This window comes from Setaria viridis, chromosome 6 (assembly GCF_005286985.2).
Source record: "Setaria viridis chromosome 6, Setaria_viridis_v4.0, whole genome shotgun sequence".
NCBI classification, from domain to species: domain Eukaryota; kingdom Viridiplantae; phylum Streptophyta; class Magnoliopsida; order Poales; family Poaceae; genus Setaria; species Setaria viridis.
This window is the reverse complement of record NC_048268.2, coordinates 35,134,820-35,149,300: the sequence shown is the minus strand read 5'-3', so window position 1 is coordinate 35,149,300 and position 14,481 is coordinate 35,134,820. Positions and strand designations below refer to the sequence as shown.

Here is a 14,481-nt window from a genome sequence, read left to right as displayed (position 1 = left end):
AAGAAAAAAATTGGTACATTAATTAATTACTCACATATACGTGCTGATGCGATCGTGCAATAATGGGTCACGTAGTCAACACACGGCTAGGGTGGCCTTTCGGTTCTTTTGGAGCTCATCGTCCATTTCAACTGCGTCGTCGTTGCCGTCAAGTTCAAATACTCTACTAACGTTTTGTACCTGATGATTGTACATGATTCCTCGTACAATATTATATACATCTGAGGTTGACCATTGAGTTCATCATCATTAATCTGTAGGAGTGCTCGAGGAGATGGTATTTTCCCACTTTTTTTAAGCTAAGTTTGATTTCTGGCAAATTGGCCAGAGCTGTCCCCCTTTATCCGAGCTTCATCTCCTTTCCTTCGAATCATCATCCACATGAGATGTTTAAAGGCGTCAGCTACTCTTCGTACGTAAGTGGATCAGTACGAGGATTACGCTGTGCATTGCATTTCAATATTATATATACTATAGTCAAGTTGATTTTTAAAATTTAAAAAGAGTTATAGCTACTCTGATCCAGTTGTTCACATGCATTATGAATCTTCATTGTCTTGATTTCAAAGAAATTAAGTACCCGTGGCCTTTGGCGTGGATCCACATCGTCTTCCTCCAACTTGGACGGTGTCCTTTCCTTGCTCGTGAAGCCACTCAATGAGCTTAAGGTAATTTAATAGCATATGAATTGTCTAGCGACAACTTTTGCTCCTCTATGCGCTAGCTAGTTAATTTTTGAGGGACATAACTGTTAGAAATTTATGGATAAATGTGAGCACATAGTTTTCTATTCCTATGGAACATGTCCCGTGAAAATTAACAGATGTTACTGACTCATGAAATTGCAATGGGCATGCATGAAAGCAAAACAATGATGTCAGAAAATCAGAGGCATGGGCCAAAATCGGTCCACTCGAAAACAAGGGCCCATTTAAGCTTCTTCAAACGAAGGAACAAAGGTTGGAAGTGTCCTTGCTTAGCATCCTTGTTTAGTGTCCTTCGCAACTGCAAAAGCTGGTCTCTTAACATTCCATTAACGGCAAGTTATGTTCTTGCACTAGCTAGACCAACATCACGAAATTGTTAGCCACCGGCGTCAGCTGCAAAAGTGATTTATTACTAGCTTTGCCTTTCCGTCCTAGCTGAGGGATTGCTTAAGAAAATCTATCAACTATATTTTGCAGTGTACAGATAGCTAGCGACGCAGTCATTTCAATCCGGCAATCCACACGAACAAGGCGAGCGCCGATGTCTTCTATATCCTCCTATCGGGCTAGAGCCCAGAAGTCAGGAACTACCAAAAGACAGGGATGTAGAATTGCGAACCGGCTGGGACTAGTTGGTCACCAGAAGCCTGAGTAGCACCGGTCTCGATAGGAGGTCTCAGGTTCGATCTCCTTTGGAAGCGGGTTTCGGGGGATTTTTCAGGAATTTTCTTGGACTGTTGTAGCCTTAACACGTGCTGGGAAATGGTGTCTGAGATCATGGCTTTAGCCTGCGCATAGGTGTGTGGGTGTAGTGTTAGGTGCGTGTGTGGGATGTGTGTCAATGTGTAAGTTCGGATACTACAACTTGTACTCTCATAAGCGAGGTTATTAAAAAAATAGGGATGTAGAATTCAGTGTTGGAAATTTTCAGAGGTGGTAAAAAAGGTTGAGAAAAAGAAGAGGATAAGGAAAACGCCCAGGGGCCTCAGATTGCCCAGCACCATATAAAAGGAGGGTGGCGGGATGTAGAATTCAGTGTTGAAAATTTTCAGAGGTGGTAAAAAAGGTTGAGAAAAAGAAGAGGATAAGGAAAACGCCCAGGACTCTCGAACTCGCGATGCGCCGCCTCGCGCCTTGATTGGATGCACAACCAACTCGTGGTTGCGGCCTCAGATTGCCCAACACCATATAAAAGGAGGGTGGCCCAGCTGGTTTTGACAGTCCAACGTACTCCAAAACTAACGCACGCCACCTTACACTGCCATCCCGATCCCGGTGGCGCTGGAGCCATCTGAAGGAGGCCGCCGCCGTCCCTGGTCAAACGAGGTGGAGGCCGGAGGGTCGATGCGATCTATGAGTTAGTACAACTACGGCGACAACATCCCAGCTTCGTCCTCGACTCCAATGGCTGAGTAGCACAATGTTGCCGCTGATTGTGCTTCTAACCTTTTACTAAGATGTGTTTATGTTCTAGATGTTAAGGTCCTGATTAATATGTAGATTCCTACGTTCAGTTGTTGAATTGTCGCAGTTTTTTAGAAAATGGATTCAGTTGTTCAATTGTCGCATGTCTGAAGAAAAAAATTAGTGCCATGTACAAGCACCTCCTCTCCAAAGGACTGGTTCGCGCCTGAAGGAATCTTTGATGAGGAAGCATCGAGAAGTAAACTTAAATGGATTTCAGAGTTCGTATTTTGATGGTATGAACATGGTGGATGCTTTCTAGCAGATGCAACTATTGCCCTTTGTCATGCAAAAAGGAGTAACAGATTTGCAGTATGCCACACGTACGTGCATGATTGATATGCTACAAAGAAATTGCATTTACTAGCAGCAAAGATGTTCTTTTGCAACCATGAACCATTACGGTAATGGCATTTCTGATCAAAGCTGCAGAGACACAGTAAATAGAAAGATAGTCTCAAAGCTCCGTCGTAGAACAGAGGGAACTAAGCATCATCACCAAACAAGCTCAAATTATAGTTTCAAAAAAAATAAATCGATGAAAATTGAGATCGATCCAAACCTAAGAACAAGCTAAGTCCTGGTAATTTCCAATCAGCAGTCATATATACCCTATCTCATCTAACCTCCTATCCATGTCCTCCTGGTCTGGTTCTTTTGGACTCAGGTAGAACCACAGCCTCTCCTTGTAGATTCCAGCGCCAATGGCGTGCTCGAACAGCATCCTTCTCTCTGCCAACGAGAAGGCGCCCCAGGTGTTGCCGGCACCCTCGTCGCACACGAAGTAGACGCGGTTGCTCACGCACCCCTTCTCCGACGCCCGCACCGAGAACGACGACCACCGGCTCACGAACAGCGCCACGTCACCGGCCAGCCGGTCCTCCACCCACCGCATCTCTTCCATGTCCAGCCTGTAGACGTCGAAGCCGCTCAGCGTCGTCACGTCATCGAAGAAGTAGTCGTCTTCCCCGTCATCGTCGTCGGAGTCGAAGAGCTCGGGGTCGAAGTCACGCTTGCCTCTAACTCTGCTGGTGGTGTAGAGTGGCCAGACGAAGAGGATCTTGCCGCCGGCCTCGACCAGGTAGCCCTTCTCGACGGCACCGGCCAGCGCCGTGTGGTGCTTGTCACGCAGGCTCGGCTCGGCGACCTTCGTGGCGTAGAGGCTCGGCAACTCGATCTTGAACGTGTAGCCCTCGGTGTCCAGAGCGTACACGCTGCCGCCGCAGAGCGCCGCCATGCGCAGGGACTCGGCGTAGCCAACGTGCCGCACCGTCCACTTGTCGTCCTCCGCCCGCCAGACGCCGACCTCGTTCCTGCCGGCGTGGAAGGAGTCGCCGCCGACGCCGAGGGGGACAACCGGCACGGGGCTGGCGGGGTGAGGCTCCCCCGGGAACTTCTTGATCCGCCGGAAGGTGCCCGTCACCGGGTTGAAGAGGACGGACCCCCTGCGCAACCTTCCGTGGCAGGAGCTACATGATAAGAATCCTTCCTCACCGTCCACTTCGATCGGGTGCTCTCTGCTCCGTGCTCGCCCGCAAAGCTGGCGCAGCCGCCGGCGAACTCCGGGTAGCCCACCGCGAACGTCACGGGCACGTACGGTTACTTTGTCCCGGTTGGCCTGGTCTCGTTCTCGTGAAGCCGCAACTTGTCCGTCAAGATATGGAACACGACGGCGCCGTGGTTAAGGAGGCCGGAGCTTCCTGTTCCTGGATATATTCAGAGGTGGTGGCAGTGGCACCTATCTGGTCAGCGGATTGATGACAATGGCCTCCGGGTCATCGTGGTCGTGGAAGAAGCCGACGGCGAGTATGCGAGGACCTCAGGCCATTGGCGAGCGGCGTCTGAGCACTGTAAATGCAATGCTGTAGCTGCTGGCCATGATGGACGGGCACGGCACCGCGCACCGGCAAGACACCGCGGTCGCCGGCAGAGAGTAGACGCTCCCTGGCTCTGCCAAACACGGGCGGCGATTCTTGCCGGCGCTGCTTTCTTGGGCGGTGGCACGCGCCGCGGCGCACGAGAGCTCAGCCCGTCGTGCGTGGAGGAGAACGGCAGGCGTCGCGTCGCGCGGGGAAAGCGGAGAGGGCCTCGTTAGCTTGCAGATATCCTCGCCGATCTCGGCCGTACAATCCCGATCCAGCGTCCTGGACAGGCCCAGGGGTGGACGGTATTTCATTTACCGTCCACCCCGGACGGTAAATGAGATACCGTCCACCCCCCTAGGGTCCGACTGGGCGGCGCCATTGACGATGGCCACGCCGTCCATGCCTCCGCCGATAGCTCTCCTGGGGCCAAGATGGTTCGAAGCGTGTTCCAGCTTCCCAGGGACAAGTTTCCATCGACTGCCTTCATCTAGGTGGTCGACACCGTCGCGGCGGCGCGGTTTGACGCCATGTACGGCGCGGGCGGCGAGCGAGCCGGCGAGACTGCGAGGTGCAGGGCTTGTTGATGCCTGGCGGAGACGGAGCTACGTTCTCGCCCAGATAGACGGGCGGCGCCGGAGCTAAGATCTCACCACGTACGTACGATGTGCTTCGGCCTTCGGGCCGTGCGGGCATTCATTTGAAGCCCTATCTCTGCTCATTCATTTGAAACTGCTCATGCATCCCCATAAAACTGGTGTTTTAGATTATCGGAACCAGTTCTTTTCAAATAGTAACAGGTTCAACCACTCAAGCTCTGCTTGTTCTCACTCTTTGCCCAGCGGTCTCACCTCTGAGCTGCCTGCAAACTCCCGAGCGTCAATGGCAAAGCTGCGTGCTCTCTGAACCGAGGAACAAGCAAGTACTGATGGGTTGACATGAACATGGTTAACACCTGAATGTGCATGTCCTGATCATGTTAGATTAGTTTACAACTGTCGTCTTTGATATTTCAGTGCTCACGGTACATGCATATCAACGGACAGTGGAAGGCACAACTGCACAAGATAAGAAGAAACGAGGACCACGGATCGACAAGTATCGAGTACAGGAATACAGGGTTTGTCTGGATTATAGTACAATGTAATTTACATTTACCATTGAATACTGCTGTAGCTTCGAATTCCTTTCGGTACTGAGGTTCAGCTGGGTGATTTCGTGTGAAATGTGAAAGTGTGAACTATCTATAGCACAGCCTGCAGCTGTTCATACAAAGCCCAGAGAACCAATCCTATTATGGTGTCCCTGACCAGGTCCTTGATGAGTATCAGATGATCCTCTACCGACAAGGTAGCGGAACCTCAAGTCCCCCTGATCAGATATCAATGGTGCCATTCGTGTGTCCCTTCCCTACGATTCCGAGGACAGTTTTGCTCTTGTGTCACTGCTTTGCTCCTCTTTAGTAACCACATGCAAGGAACTGAAAGAAAAAGCACCAGTGGTTCGATCGAGTCAAGTGCTAGAAACCTTTTGAAAGAAAAAAAAACTGCTACAAACTTAGGGTAGAAGTATCATGCAAAGCTTGCTGCCACTACGGGAAACCTCAAATTTGCCGAGTGTAATTACTTCGCCGAGTGTATTATTGCGGGCACTCGGCGAAGGACCGGTTTGCCGAGTGCAATACTAAAAACACTCGGCAAACATAATACACTCGGCAAAGAGCCTATTTGCCGAGTGCCACCAAAAAAACACTCGGCAAACACCCACGGGGCACTCGGCAAAGTGATGAGCACGTGACTTCCCCGTGCCGCGACGGGCCGGCGCCGTGACGGACGTTAGGCTTTGCCGAGTGTCGACGGGGGGCACTCGGCAAAGCCACTAGTTTGCCGAGTGTCGTGGTGGAACACTCGGCAAACCTACTACTTTGCCGAGTGTCGGCATGGGACACTCGGCAAAGTGGCGAGTATGCCGAGTGCTAGGGGGAACACTCGGCATACTTTAGGGTTTGCCGAGTGTTTTTCGACACACTCGGCAAAAGTAATTTTTTTTTCCCTCCTCCACCCTCCAAATTTTTTACACTCCACATGTATGGCATTTGGCACTGCATGGTAGAAGGTGGACTATTTTTTGACCTGTTTGCTATATTTAATCAATTAATTTCATTTAGAGTAATTTTTTGATTTAAGTCAAATTTGAACTGCAGGTGATTGGAATAATGGAATAATATGAGTGGAAAAATCATATTCATGTTAGTGAGTCCAAATTGAGGTCTCACCCAGAAAATGAAAAGGAATTTCGAACATTTTGCTAAGGAAACACAACTACGAACGTGTGGCCAAATGATTGTTTAATTCTCAGAAATACAAACGAAGCTGGCCAACTGCAGGTGAACATTTTGCTAACAAAAATGATTGTTAGTGATGATTATTTCTAATACATGTATGATTCGTACTAATTTAGTTATAATTTAATTATAATTTGCATATCTTTGTAATTATGTTTTGTTTGCCTATGCTGACTCGTGTACTCTTTTTAATTGCAGGTCATTAAGCAATGGTGGGCGGTATGAGGAAGCTCACGTCGATTTGCGAGAGACTGGCCGCAGCAGGGACTGGTTCAGGGTCAGGGTCACGTTCAGGGAGCGGTCGAGGGAGGCGTCGAGGCAGGCCTCGACGTAGGGTTGAGGAGGAGGAGGAGGAGGAGGAGGTGGTCCAGAGGCCTCGAGGGAAGGGTAAAGCGGCGAGGCCCCCGTCGCCTGAACCTGAGGTGGAGGAGGAGGAGGAGGAGGAGGTACCTTCCGCACACGCCTCTGGGGATGAGGAGGCGGAGGAGGAGGAGCAGCAGGAGGAGGAGGGGGACGGGGAGGCAGGGGATGCCCAGTCCAAGATATGGTTGCGAGGTCCCTCATCCCTCCCGAAGCGGCCGATACCTGAGCATTTACGCCCGCTGATTAAACCGGTTGGGACCAAGTAAGTAACTTTAAATATTCTTAATATTGTTCTTATGTTGAAAGTTACAAAAACTAATAATTCATATTAATGACTTGTGCAGGAGTTGGATTAAGCTCAGTGGGGGTGACCACAACCGTAAGGCCAATGGGATCCTTGGCCTTTTGTGCAGGGTTCACTTCCCTGGCTTGGTGGTGTACGCCGGACAGCTGCAGCCGGCCTACACGTGGGACCACTACGTCGCCGCCCCCGACGTCCCTGATCGTCAACAGAGAAGATTCCCCAACATAGCGGAGCGGGTCAAGGCCGAGCTGTGGGTAAGTACTCCTCGTACTAAATTGCTCAATACATCACCTACTTTCGACATTCTTGAAATAATAACTGTATACGCGTGTATATGCAGGACTTCTATAGATGCCAGGAGGGGTTCGAGGCCAAGGCGAAGGCCGTCTGTGATGTAGCTGCTAAGAAGCTCGTGAAGGACATGCATTACGAGGCGTGCATCCAGGCCATCATCGAATTCCACGCTCAATACAGACATATGAAGGTTAGAAAAGAGGAGGCAAGAACAATGAACATGACTAAGGACCAATTCATGAGGGTAAGTAAAGAACGTTGATGCTTACTATTTATGATTAATTAGGCTCATTTTCTTTTTCATATGTCACACGCTTGATGATGTAGGTGCCTCCGTGGTGGTGTCGTGCGCATATGCCGTGCTGGGAGAGGATGGTCGACGTGTGGTTGGAGCCCGGGTGGTTGGAGAACCACCTTGCTTGCCGGCAGCGGCGTTTGCAGATGCCGACTGCACCACACCATCAAGGCAGCCTAAGCCTTGATGAATATAGAGAAAAATGGGTACGCAACTTCAATTCTTTATTGTAACGTTTAGTTCTACGTAATTTTTAATGATTTTGTATTTTGCCGCAGTCGGCGTCACATGATGGCCGACCTTGCTCCCAGCTCAAGGCATGGGTCCTCTCCAAAAAGGGCAAGGCGACGGCCGATATAGATTTCAACCCAGACGACCCGTCCGAGGCGTACAGCCACCCTAGCATACACAGCCGCGTCAGCGAGTATACAAAGATGGCTAGGGAGGTTCACGGGCCAGACTTCGATCCGAGCTCCGAGGACATTGATGGAGAAATCGTGATGAGGGTGGGAGGAGGCAAGAAGCATGGCCGATATTGGATTGGCGACGGCGTCATCGACACGGCCTCTACTCCCACTCTCTCCCAGATCCGAGCTAGGAGCACGGACTCGAGCCCGGCGGTACGGCCACGACCCACCGTTGCACAGTTCCAGATGGAGGCTCTACAGGTTCTTTCTCTTCCATTCATCGTTCGTTTGTTGTTATACTTTAGCTTTGCATTATAACATTGTAATGAAATATTGTAGGCCCAGGTGGAAGAATCAAGGAAGAAACAAGAGGAGATTAAGGCGTAGATGGAGGCGCAGATGGAGGAAATGCGGCGGAGGATGGAGGAGGAAAACCGGATTAGAATGGAGCAGATGTTCCAGTACATGCAGAACTTTACTTCGAGCATGGGACAGTCTTTGCCTCCGCCACCGCCGATGATGTTCCCTCCGCCTCAGCCACCCACGACTACTCCTGTGAGTCACTTGACACATTGTGCTTAAGATTTAATACTTTAAATTTGACAACTTTAGATGTTACCTCAGAATGTCCTATCCTATGTGCAGAATCAATCGGCGGCTTCGAATAATGAAGATCAAGATTTGTCGCAGTGGTCTCCTTGGCCTCCACGGAAGTAGACTTGGTTGTGAACAATGTGGAAACTAAATTGTGACAAGAACTTGGATTTATGGATTATTTCGTGCTTATGTTGAATTATGCCTGTGGTGTTTATGAATTATGCCTGTGGTTGTGAATTATGCATGTGGTTGTTTATTACAAATGCCTGTGATATGTGTATTGTGAATTGAGAGGGGTCCATTATACGTGGCAAAACATCGAAAAAGGGGGGTTCTGGTCACTTTGCCGAGTGTAACACTCGGCAAAGAGGGCCCTTTGCCGAGTGTTTTGGCTTTAACACTCGGCAAAGGGGCATTTCCCAGGTGTAGGAAAGCTTGTTTACCGAGTGCTAGGGACAAGGCACTCGGCAAACAAGGGGTCTTTGCCGAGTGCCAGGCGCGAGGCACTCGGCAAAGGACCTAATTCCCAGCTAGCCGGGCAGCCAGCTTTGCCGAGTGCCCACCCTAACACTCGGCAAAGGGCTCGTCTTTGCCGAGAGCCCGGGACACGGCACTCGGCAAAAAATCCGGCTTTGCCGAGTGCACAGTCCGTGACACTCGGCAAAGGGCCGGTCTTTGCCGAGTGTTGGCACTCGGCAAAGACCCGGTGTTTGCCGAGTGCCTCCCGTCTGGCACTCGGCAAACCCGCCGTTACCCCCGACGCCGTCAGCGCGTATTTCGCCGAGTACATCTTTTCGCCGAGTGTTTTTTGGCCATCGGCAAAATGTTTGCCAAGTGCTCGCGTTTTGACACTCGGCAAACTAGTCTTTGCCGACACAAAATTTGCCGTGTGCTCTTTGCCGAGTGTTACACTCGGCAAAGCCTTTGCCGAGTGTTACACTCGGCAAAGCCTTTGCCGAGTGTTTTTGGGCTTTCGCCGAGTGCCTCTGGCACTCGGCAAAGATTCTGTTTCCGGTAGTGTGCAACTAACAAGTTCATATATAGTTGCATGCTCTGCAAAATTTGAAGATTCATGGTTCAGACAGGCTGTTGAGAATATACTCATACCATGTCGCGTTCATGTATGAGACTTGAGAGGTTGTTGCAGCAGTGAGGGATACGATGTGCTCAGTTTCTCATACAGCTCGTATGGACTGACAGCAATTTTCCCATCCTGCTAGAGTAGTAATAATCAAATAAGAATGTCAACAGACGATGGCAGTAATAGCTGATGGATTCCTCAACATTTGGTTCATGGTACATTATGCATCGTACTCGCATCCTCTTGTACTGAACTTGTGCAGTTGTGCAAACAATACTGAAAACAGTTTCTTTTAGGCAAACAAGATTGAAAATGAAGGCAAGTACTTACCGGCGTCTCAGTTGTTGAAGTAATTCCACGGAACAATGAGATTACTATATTTGTTTTTTGATCCCAGCTGAGTGATTTCCATGCTCGTTCAAGCTACAGGAACAATCTGATATAAGCTTCAGCAATTCAAGCAACCATTTTTTTGCAGAGCTAGCAATCCAACATCAGTGTACAGATAGCATTGGGGGGGAAATCACTGTACAGATAGCAATCCACATACAGTTATTTCAATTGGGCGATCCCCAAGAACAAGCTGAGCACCAAGATCTTCAGACACTCTCCTAGCTGCTCGAAACTAACAGAAAATGCAGCAGCGGAATTTAGCTTTTGTGTTTTTTTTTCTCTCGAATACGCAAGAGAGTTGCGTATCATTGTATTAAGATAGAAACAAATTCGAGAAAGTTGTTTACAATGACACGGAGCATGACCCTCACGCCATAAGCATTAAGCACTACTAAGTGCACTAAGAAAAACCGACGACCTTGTATTAGAACCCTATTACTCTCTACTGAGTTCACCCAACTTAGTTGCTCCTGCCTCGATCCATAGTAGTGCTTCACGTCTGATTGCGCTCAGCAGCTTCTGCACCGTGGCTTCACGGTTGTCGATGAGACGCGCATTAGGTTCCTTCCACAAGCTCCAGATGATTAGCATGAAGAGTGTATCAATTCCTCTTCTCTTCTCCCTTGGTTGCGATGCTCTAACATGTGCCCACCAGTCTTGCAGGGAGCAATTAGCAGCTTGGAATGTGTAGACGCACCCCAACCAAGTCAAAGCTCCCCACCAGGTCTGCTTCGCGTAGGAGCAGTTAACAAGGATGTGATCAGCAGTTTCCGGCTCCTGGTCGCAAATCCAACAGGATGCGTGAGCCTCCAGGTTATAGTGTCGTCGTCTGCCAGCTGTCTAGAGGCGTCCTTTGGTTGCCAGCCATGCAAAGAATTTGATCTTTGGCGATGCCCAACTCTTCCAAATGCGGCTGCTGCCCTGTATTGACGCCACCCTCCTGCATCTTCTTGCAGGCTGATGCTACTGTGTAGTTTCCATCAGCGGTCCACGTCCAGAGGAATACATCCTCCTTATCTTCCAACAGCTGCTCCTCCGAGAGGTGATGCCAGAGGTCAACGTATTCAACGAGCGCCTGAGTAGACAATCCTCCATGGATGTCTCGAATCCAGCACCGATCAGTCAATCCTTGCTCCACTGTTCTGATCTTGGTGACTCTCTTAGGAATTGTGGCGAACAGGTTCGGAGCAAGCTTGGCAACAGAGACGCCATCTATCCAACAATCGTTCCAGAATAAGGCACGCTGTCCATTGCCAACTCGAACCGTGACCGATGCGTCAAAGAAGGCCCGCACTTCAGGTTCGACATTGATTTGCAATGCAGACCAAGCTCTTGTAGTGTGTGTCTTCTGCAGCCATAGCCAGTGCACCTGGAGGGCAAATTCAGGGACAGCTTGAGGTCGATGACACCCAAACCACCCCCAATTTGTCGGACGACAAACAGTAGGCCATGCCACAACGTTTTTCCCCCAAACAGCAGTATCATTTCCTTTCCACAGGAAGTTTCACGAATACCGTCAAGTTCTTTGATGACCCACGGCGGCAGCTTGTCAAACATCATCAAGTAGATTAGCATGGTTGATAGCGTCGATTTGACCAGGGTTAGGCGGCCGCTTTTGGCCAGAAGCAGACCCTGCCATGTCGGCAACTTAGCCGCGGTCTTTTCGATCAATGTCCTAAATTGGGATTTAGGCAGGGCCTTGGTTGACAATGGCGCCCCCAAGTACTTGATTGGAAATTATTGAACTAGATAGGACAGCACCGACAGAAACTCCTGCAACCCTTCTTCGTTGCCAAAGATAGGTGTGACCCAGCATTTATCCAAATTGATCTCTGCAACCCGGACGCATCAGTGAAGATCTGCAGGATATGCTTCACCGCTCTAGCTTCCGCTGCAATTAGTGCCACTAGCAAAATAGCATCGTCCGCATAAAGGCTGCAGTGGTGCCTGATAGCAAGCAGACCCATCGGTTGCAGCACCCCGTCTTCGGCCGTCTTGCAGAAGAGTCGGTTCAACACGTCTATAACGATGATGAACAGCATTGGCGATAATGGATCGCCCTGCCGTAGGCCGCAGCGGTGCTCAATCGGCTGACCCGACTGCCAGTACTCTCATGGACGCCGTGGACAATAGGATAGAGATCCAGTCGCGCCACCGTGCGCCGAAACCCTAAGCTTGTAACACTTCTAACAAGAATTACCAAGAGACAGTGTCAAAGACCTTCGAGATGTCCAACTTGAGCAGCAGTTTTGGCACCTTATATTTCTTGAGCATCACCGCCAATCGTTGCACATATTTGAAGTTGTTAAGGATAGACCGACCACGAATGAAGGCGCTCTGGTTGCAAAGGACAAGATCTCCGATGAACCTGTTGAGATGGTTCGCCAGGAGTTTGGACACAATTTTGGGAAACTATGAATCAGGCTGATCGGCCGGTAATCCCTAGGTAGCCGCGCGTTGATCTTCTTGGGGATGAGCGTCAGGAGAGCACGTTAACACAGGCGAAACCACGCTGGTCCACCGCGAAGAAGGCATTGACCGCCATGAGCACATCATGTTTGATCACCGGCCATGCTGCCTGATAGAATGCTGCCGTCGTACCATCCGGCCCTGGTGACTCATCCGGTGGGAGCTCCTTGATTACTTGCCAGGTCTCCTCCTCCGAGAACGGAGTTTCCAAAGCAGACAGATCTCGAGGAGATATTCCCAAACAGTCCATGTTTAGCGTGCACGGTCTTGTCCAATCTGAGCCTAGCAGCGTGTCGAAGTGTTCAAAGAAGACCTGCGCCATTGCTTGTGTTGTGAACACCACCCCATCATCAGCACAAATCCGCGCAATGTGATTCTTGCGCCGGAGCCCATTGGCAAGAAGGTGGAAGAAACGAGTGTTCGCGTCTCCCTCGCTGAGGTATAGAATTCTCGAGCGCTGCCGTGCGATGGTTCGCTCAAGAGAGGCGAGTCCAGAGTTAGCCGCTTGAGCTGCTTTCGCAGATCGCTCTCAGCCTCAGATAACCTCCTTGTTTCTTGGGCACGATCTAGGCGCAGAACAAGTTCTTTGGCCAGCAGGAGCTGGAACTTGGCCGAGCCAATTTTCTTGGCAGACCAACTTTGCAACTCCCTGGACACATTCCGGATGAGACAGTCAAGGCGCCTGAACGCCCCATCATACGGGCAGTGCCAACCCGCTGCCACCGATTCCAGGAAGTCATCAAACTTGGGCCAAAAGATTTCGAAGTGGAACCTTGGTTTTGTTTTGATTGCCGCATTGCTTTGCAGAAGCAGAGGGCAGTGATCAGAATCCTCGTAGGATAGAGCCTGGAGGAAACAATGGGGGTAGAGCTCCTCCCAGTCCACCGAGACGAGCACGCGATCAAGTTTGACCATCGTCGGGTTAGATCGTTCGTTGCTCCAAGTGTATGTACGCCCATGTAAGTGTATGTCACGCAGCTCCAAGGTGTCAACGACTCGGCGAAACCGGTTCATGTTTTGTGTTTTTTTCATGTACCCTCTGAACAAAATTTACAGGCTACAACGCCATAAGGACTCACCTCCTCTCCGAATGGCCGGTTCGCTCCTGAAGAAATTTTTGAAGAAAAAACAGCGAGGAGCAGCACTGTCCACCTGCAGCATCCAGATCGAGAGATCAACAAGATTAGCAGGTCTCATTAGCTCCATGGCCGATGATCAGTGATAGTTGCAGCGAGGACTCTGAAACTGCATCAATTAGCTCAATAACAAGAAATGGCCGCCATCCTTGATTGAGCGTGTCAAGTGTACCAAGTTCTTGTCGTCGTCGAGCTGGACGGCGCGGAGGAAGCGCTCGACGTCGGCGACAGACTCCGGGGAGAGGTGCGAGGATCCAGACCTCCTCGGGCTCCACGAAGTCCGGAGGGCGCCACGCCGAGACCGGGCCGAACCGCCGCCGCGGGAGGCGCACGAGCGCGCCGGACTCGACCAGCCCGGCCAACCAGGGTGCGTTTTGGAAAAACTCTCCGCCGGCTTTGACTCCGTCATCTTCTTCCCCGACGCTCGCTGTGCCGTGGCCCGCGGCCTCCACCACCACCGTTCCACGGCGACCAGCTCCCCCTAAATGCCTCCTGCCCCCCTGAACTACGCAGCAGCCACTCGTGGTTGTGCCGGGCGGCGCTCTTCCGCCCACTGCAGCAGATCTGCGGCAGCTCCCCCGCGTGGCTCCGCCACCATCGACCTCGCCGGCTCAGCACCGGCCACCGCCGAGCCCGCCGCCAACGATCCCTCTTCGCAAGAACTTCAGCTCTACCGTTCGCCATTACAAATTTACAATCCCCAGTGAACTCCCCATTGTCGAGGGCGAGCGGCATGTCCCAATCAATCTGAAGCATTGCCGCAAT

General features: G+C 50.7%; 1 pseudogene; it reads right to left on the bottom strand.

Annotated features, from left to right (window-relative positions):
* Window positions 1-5,277: 5,277 nt before the first annotated feature.
* Window positions 5,278-14,472, bottom strand: LOC140223264 (uncharacterized; annotated as a pseudogene).
* Between the last annotated feature and the right edge of the window lie 9 nt (window positions 14,473-14,481).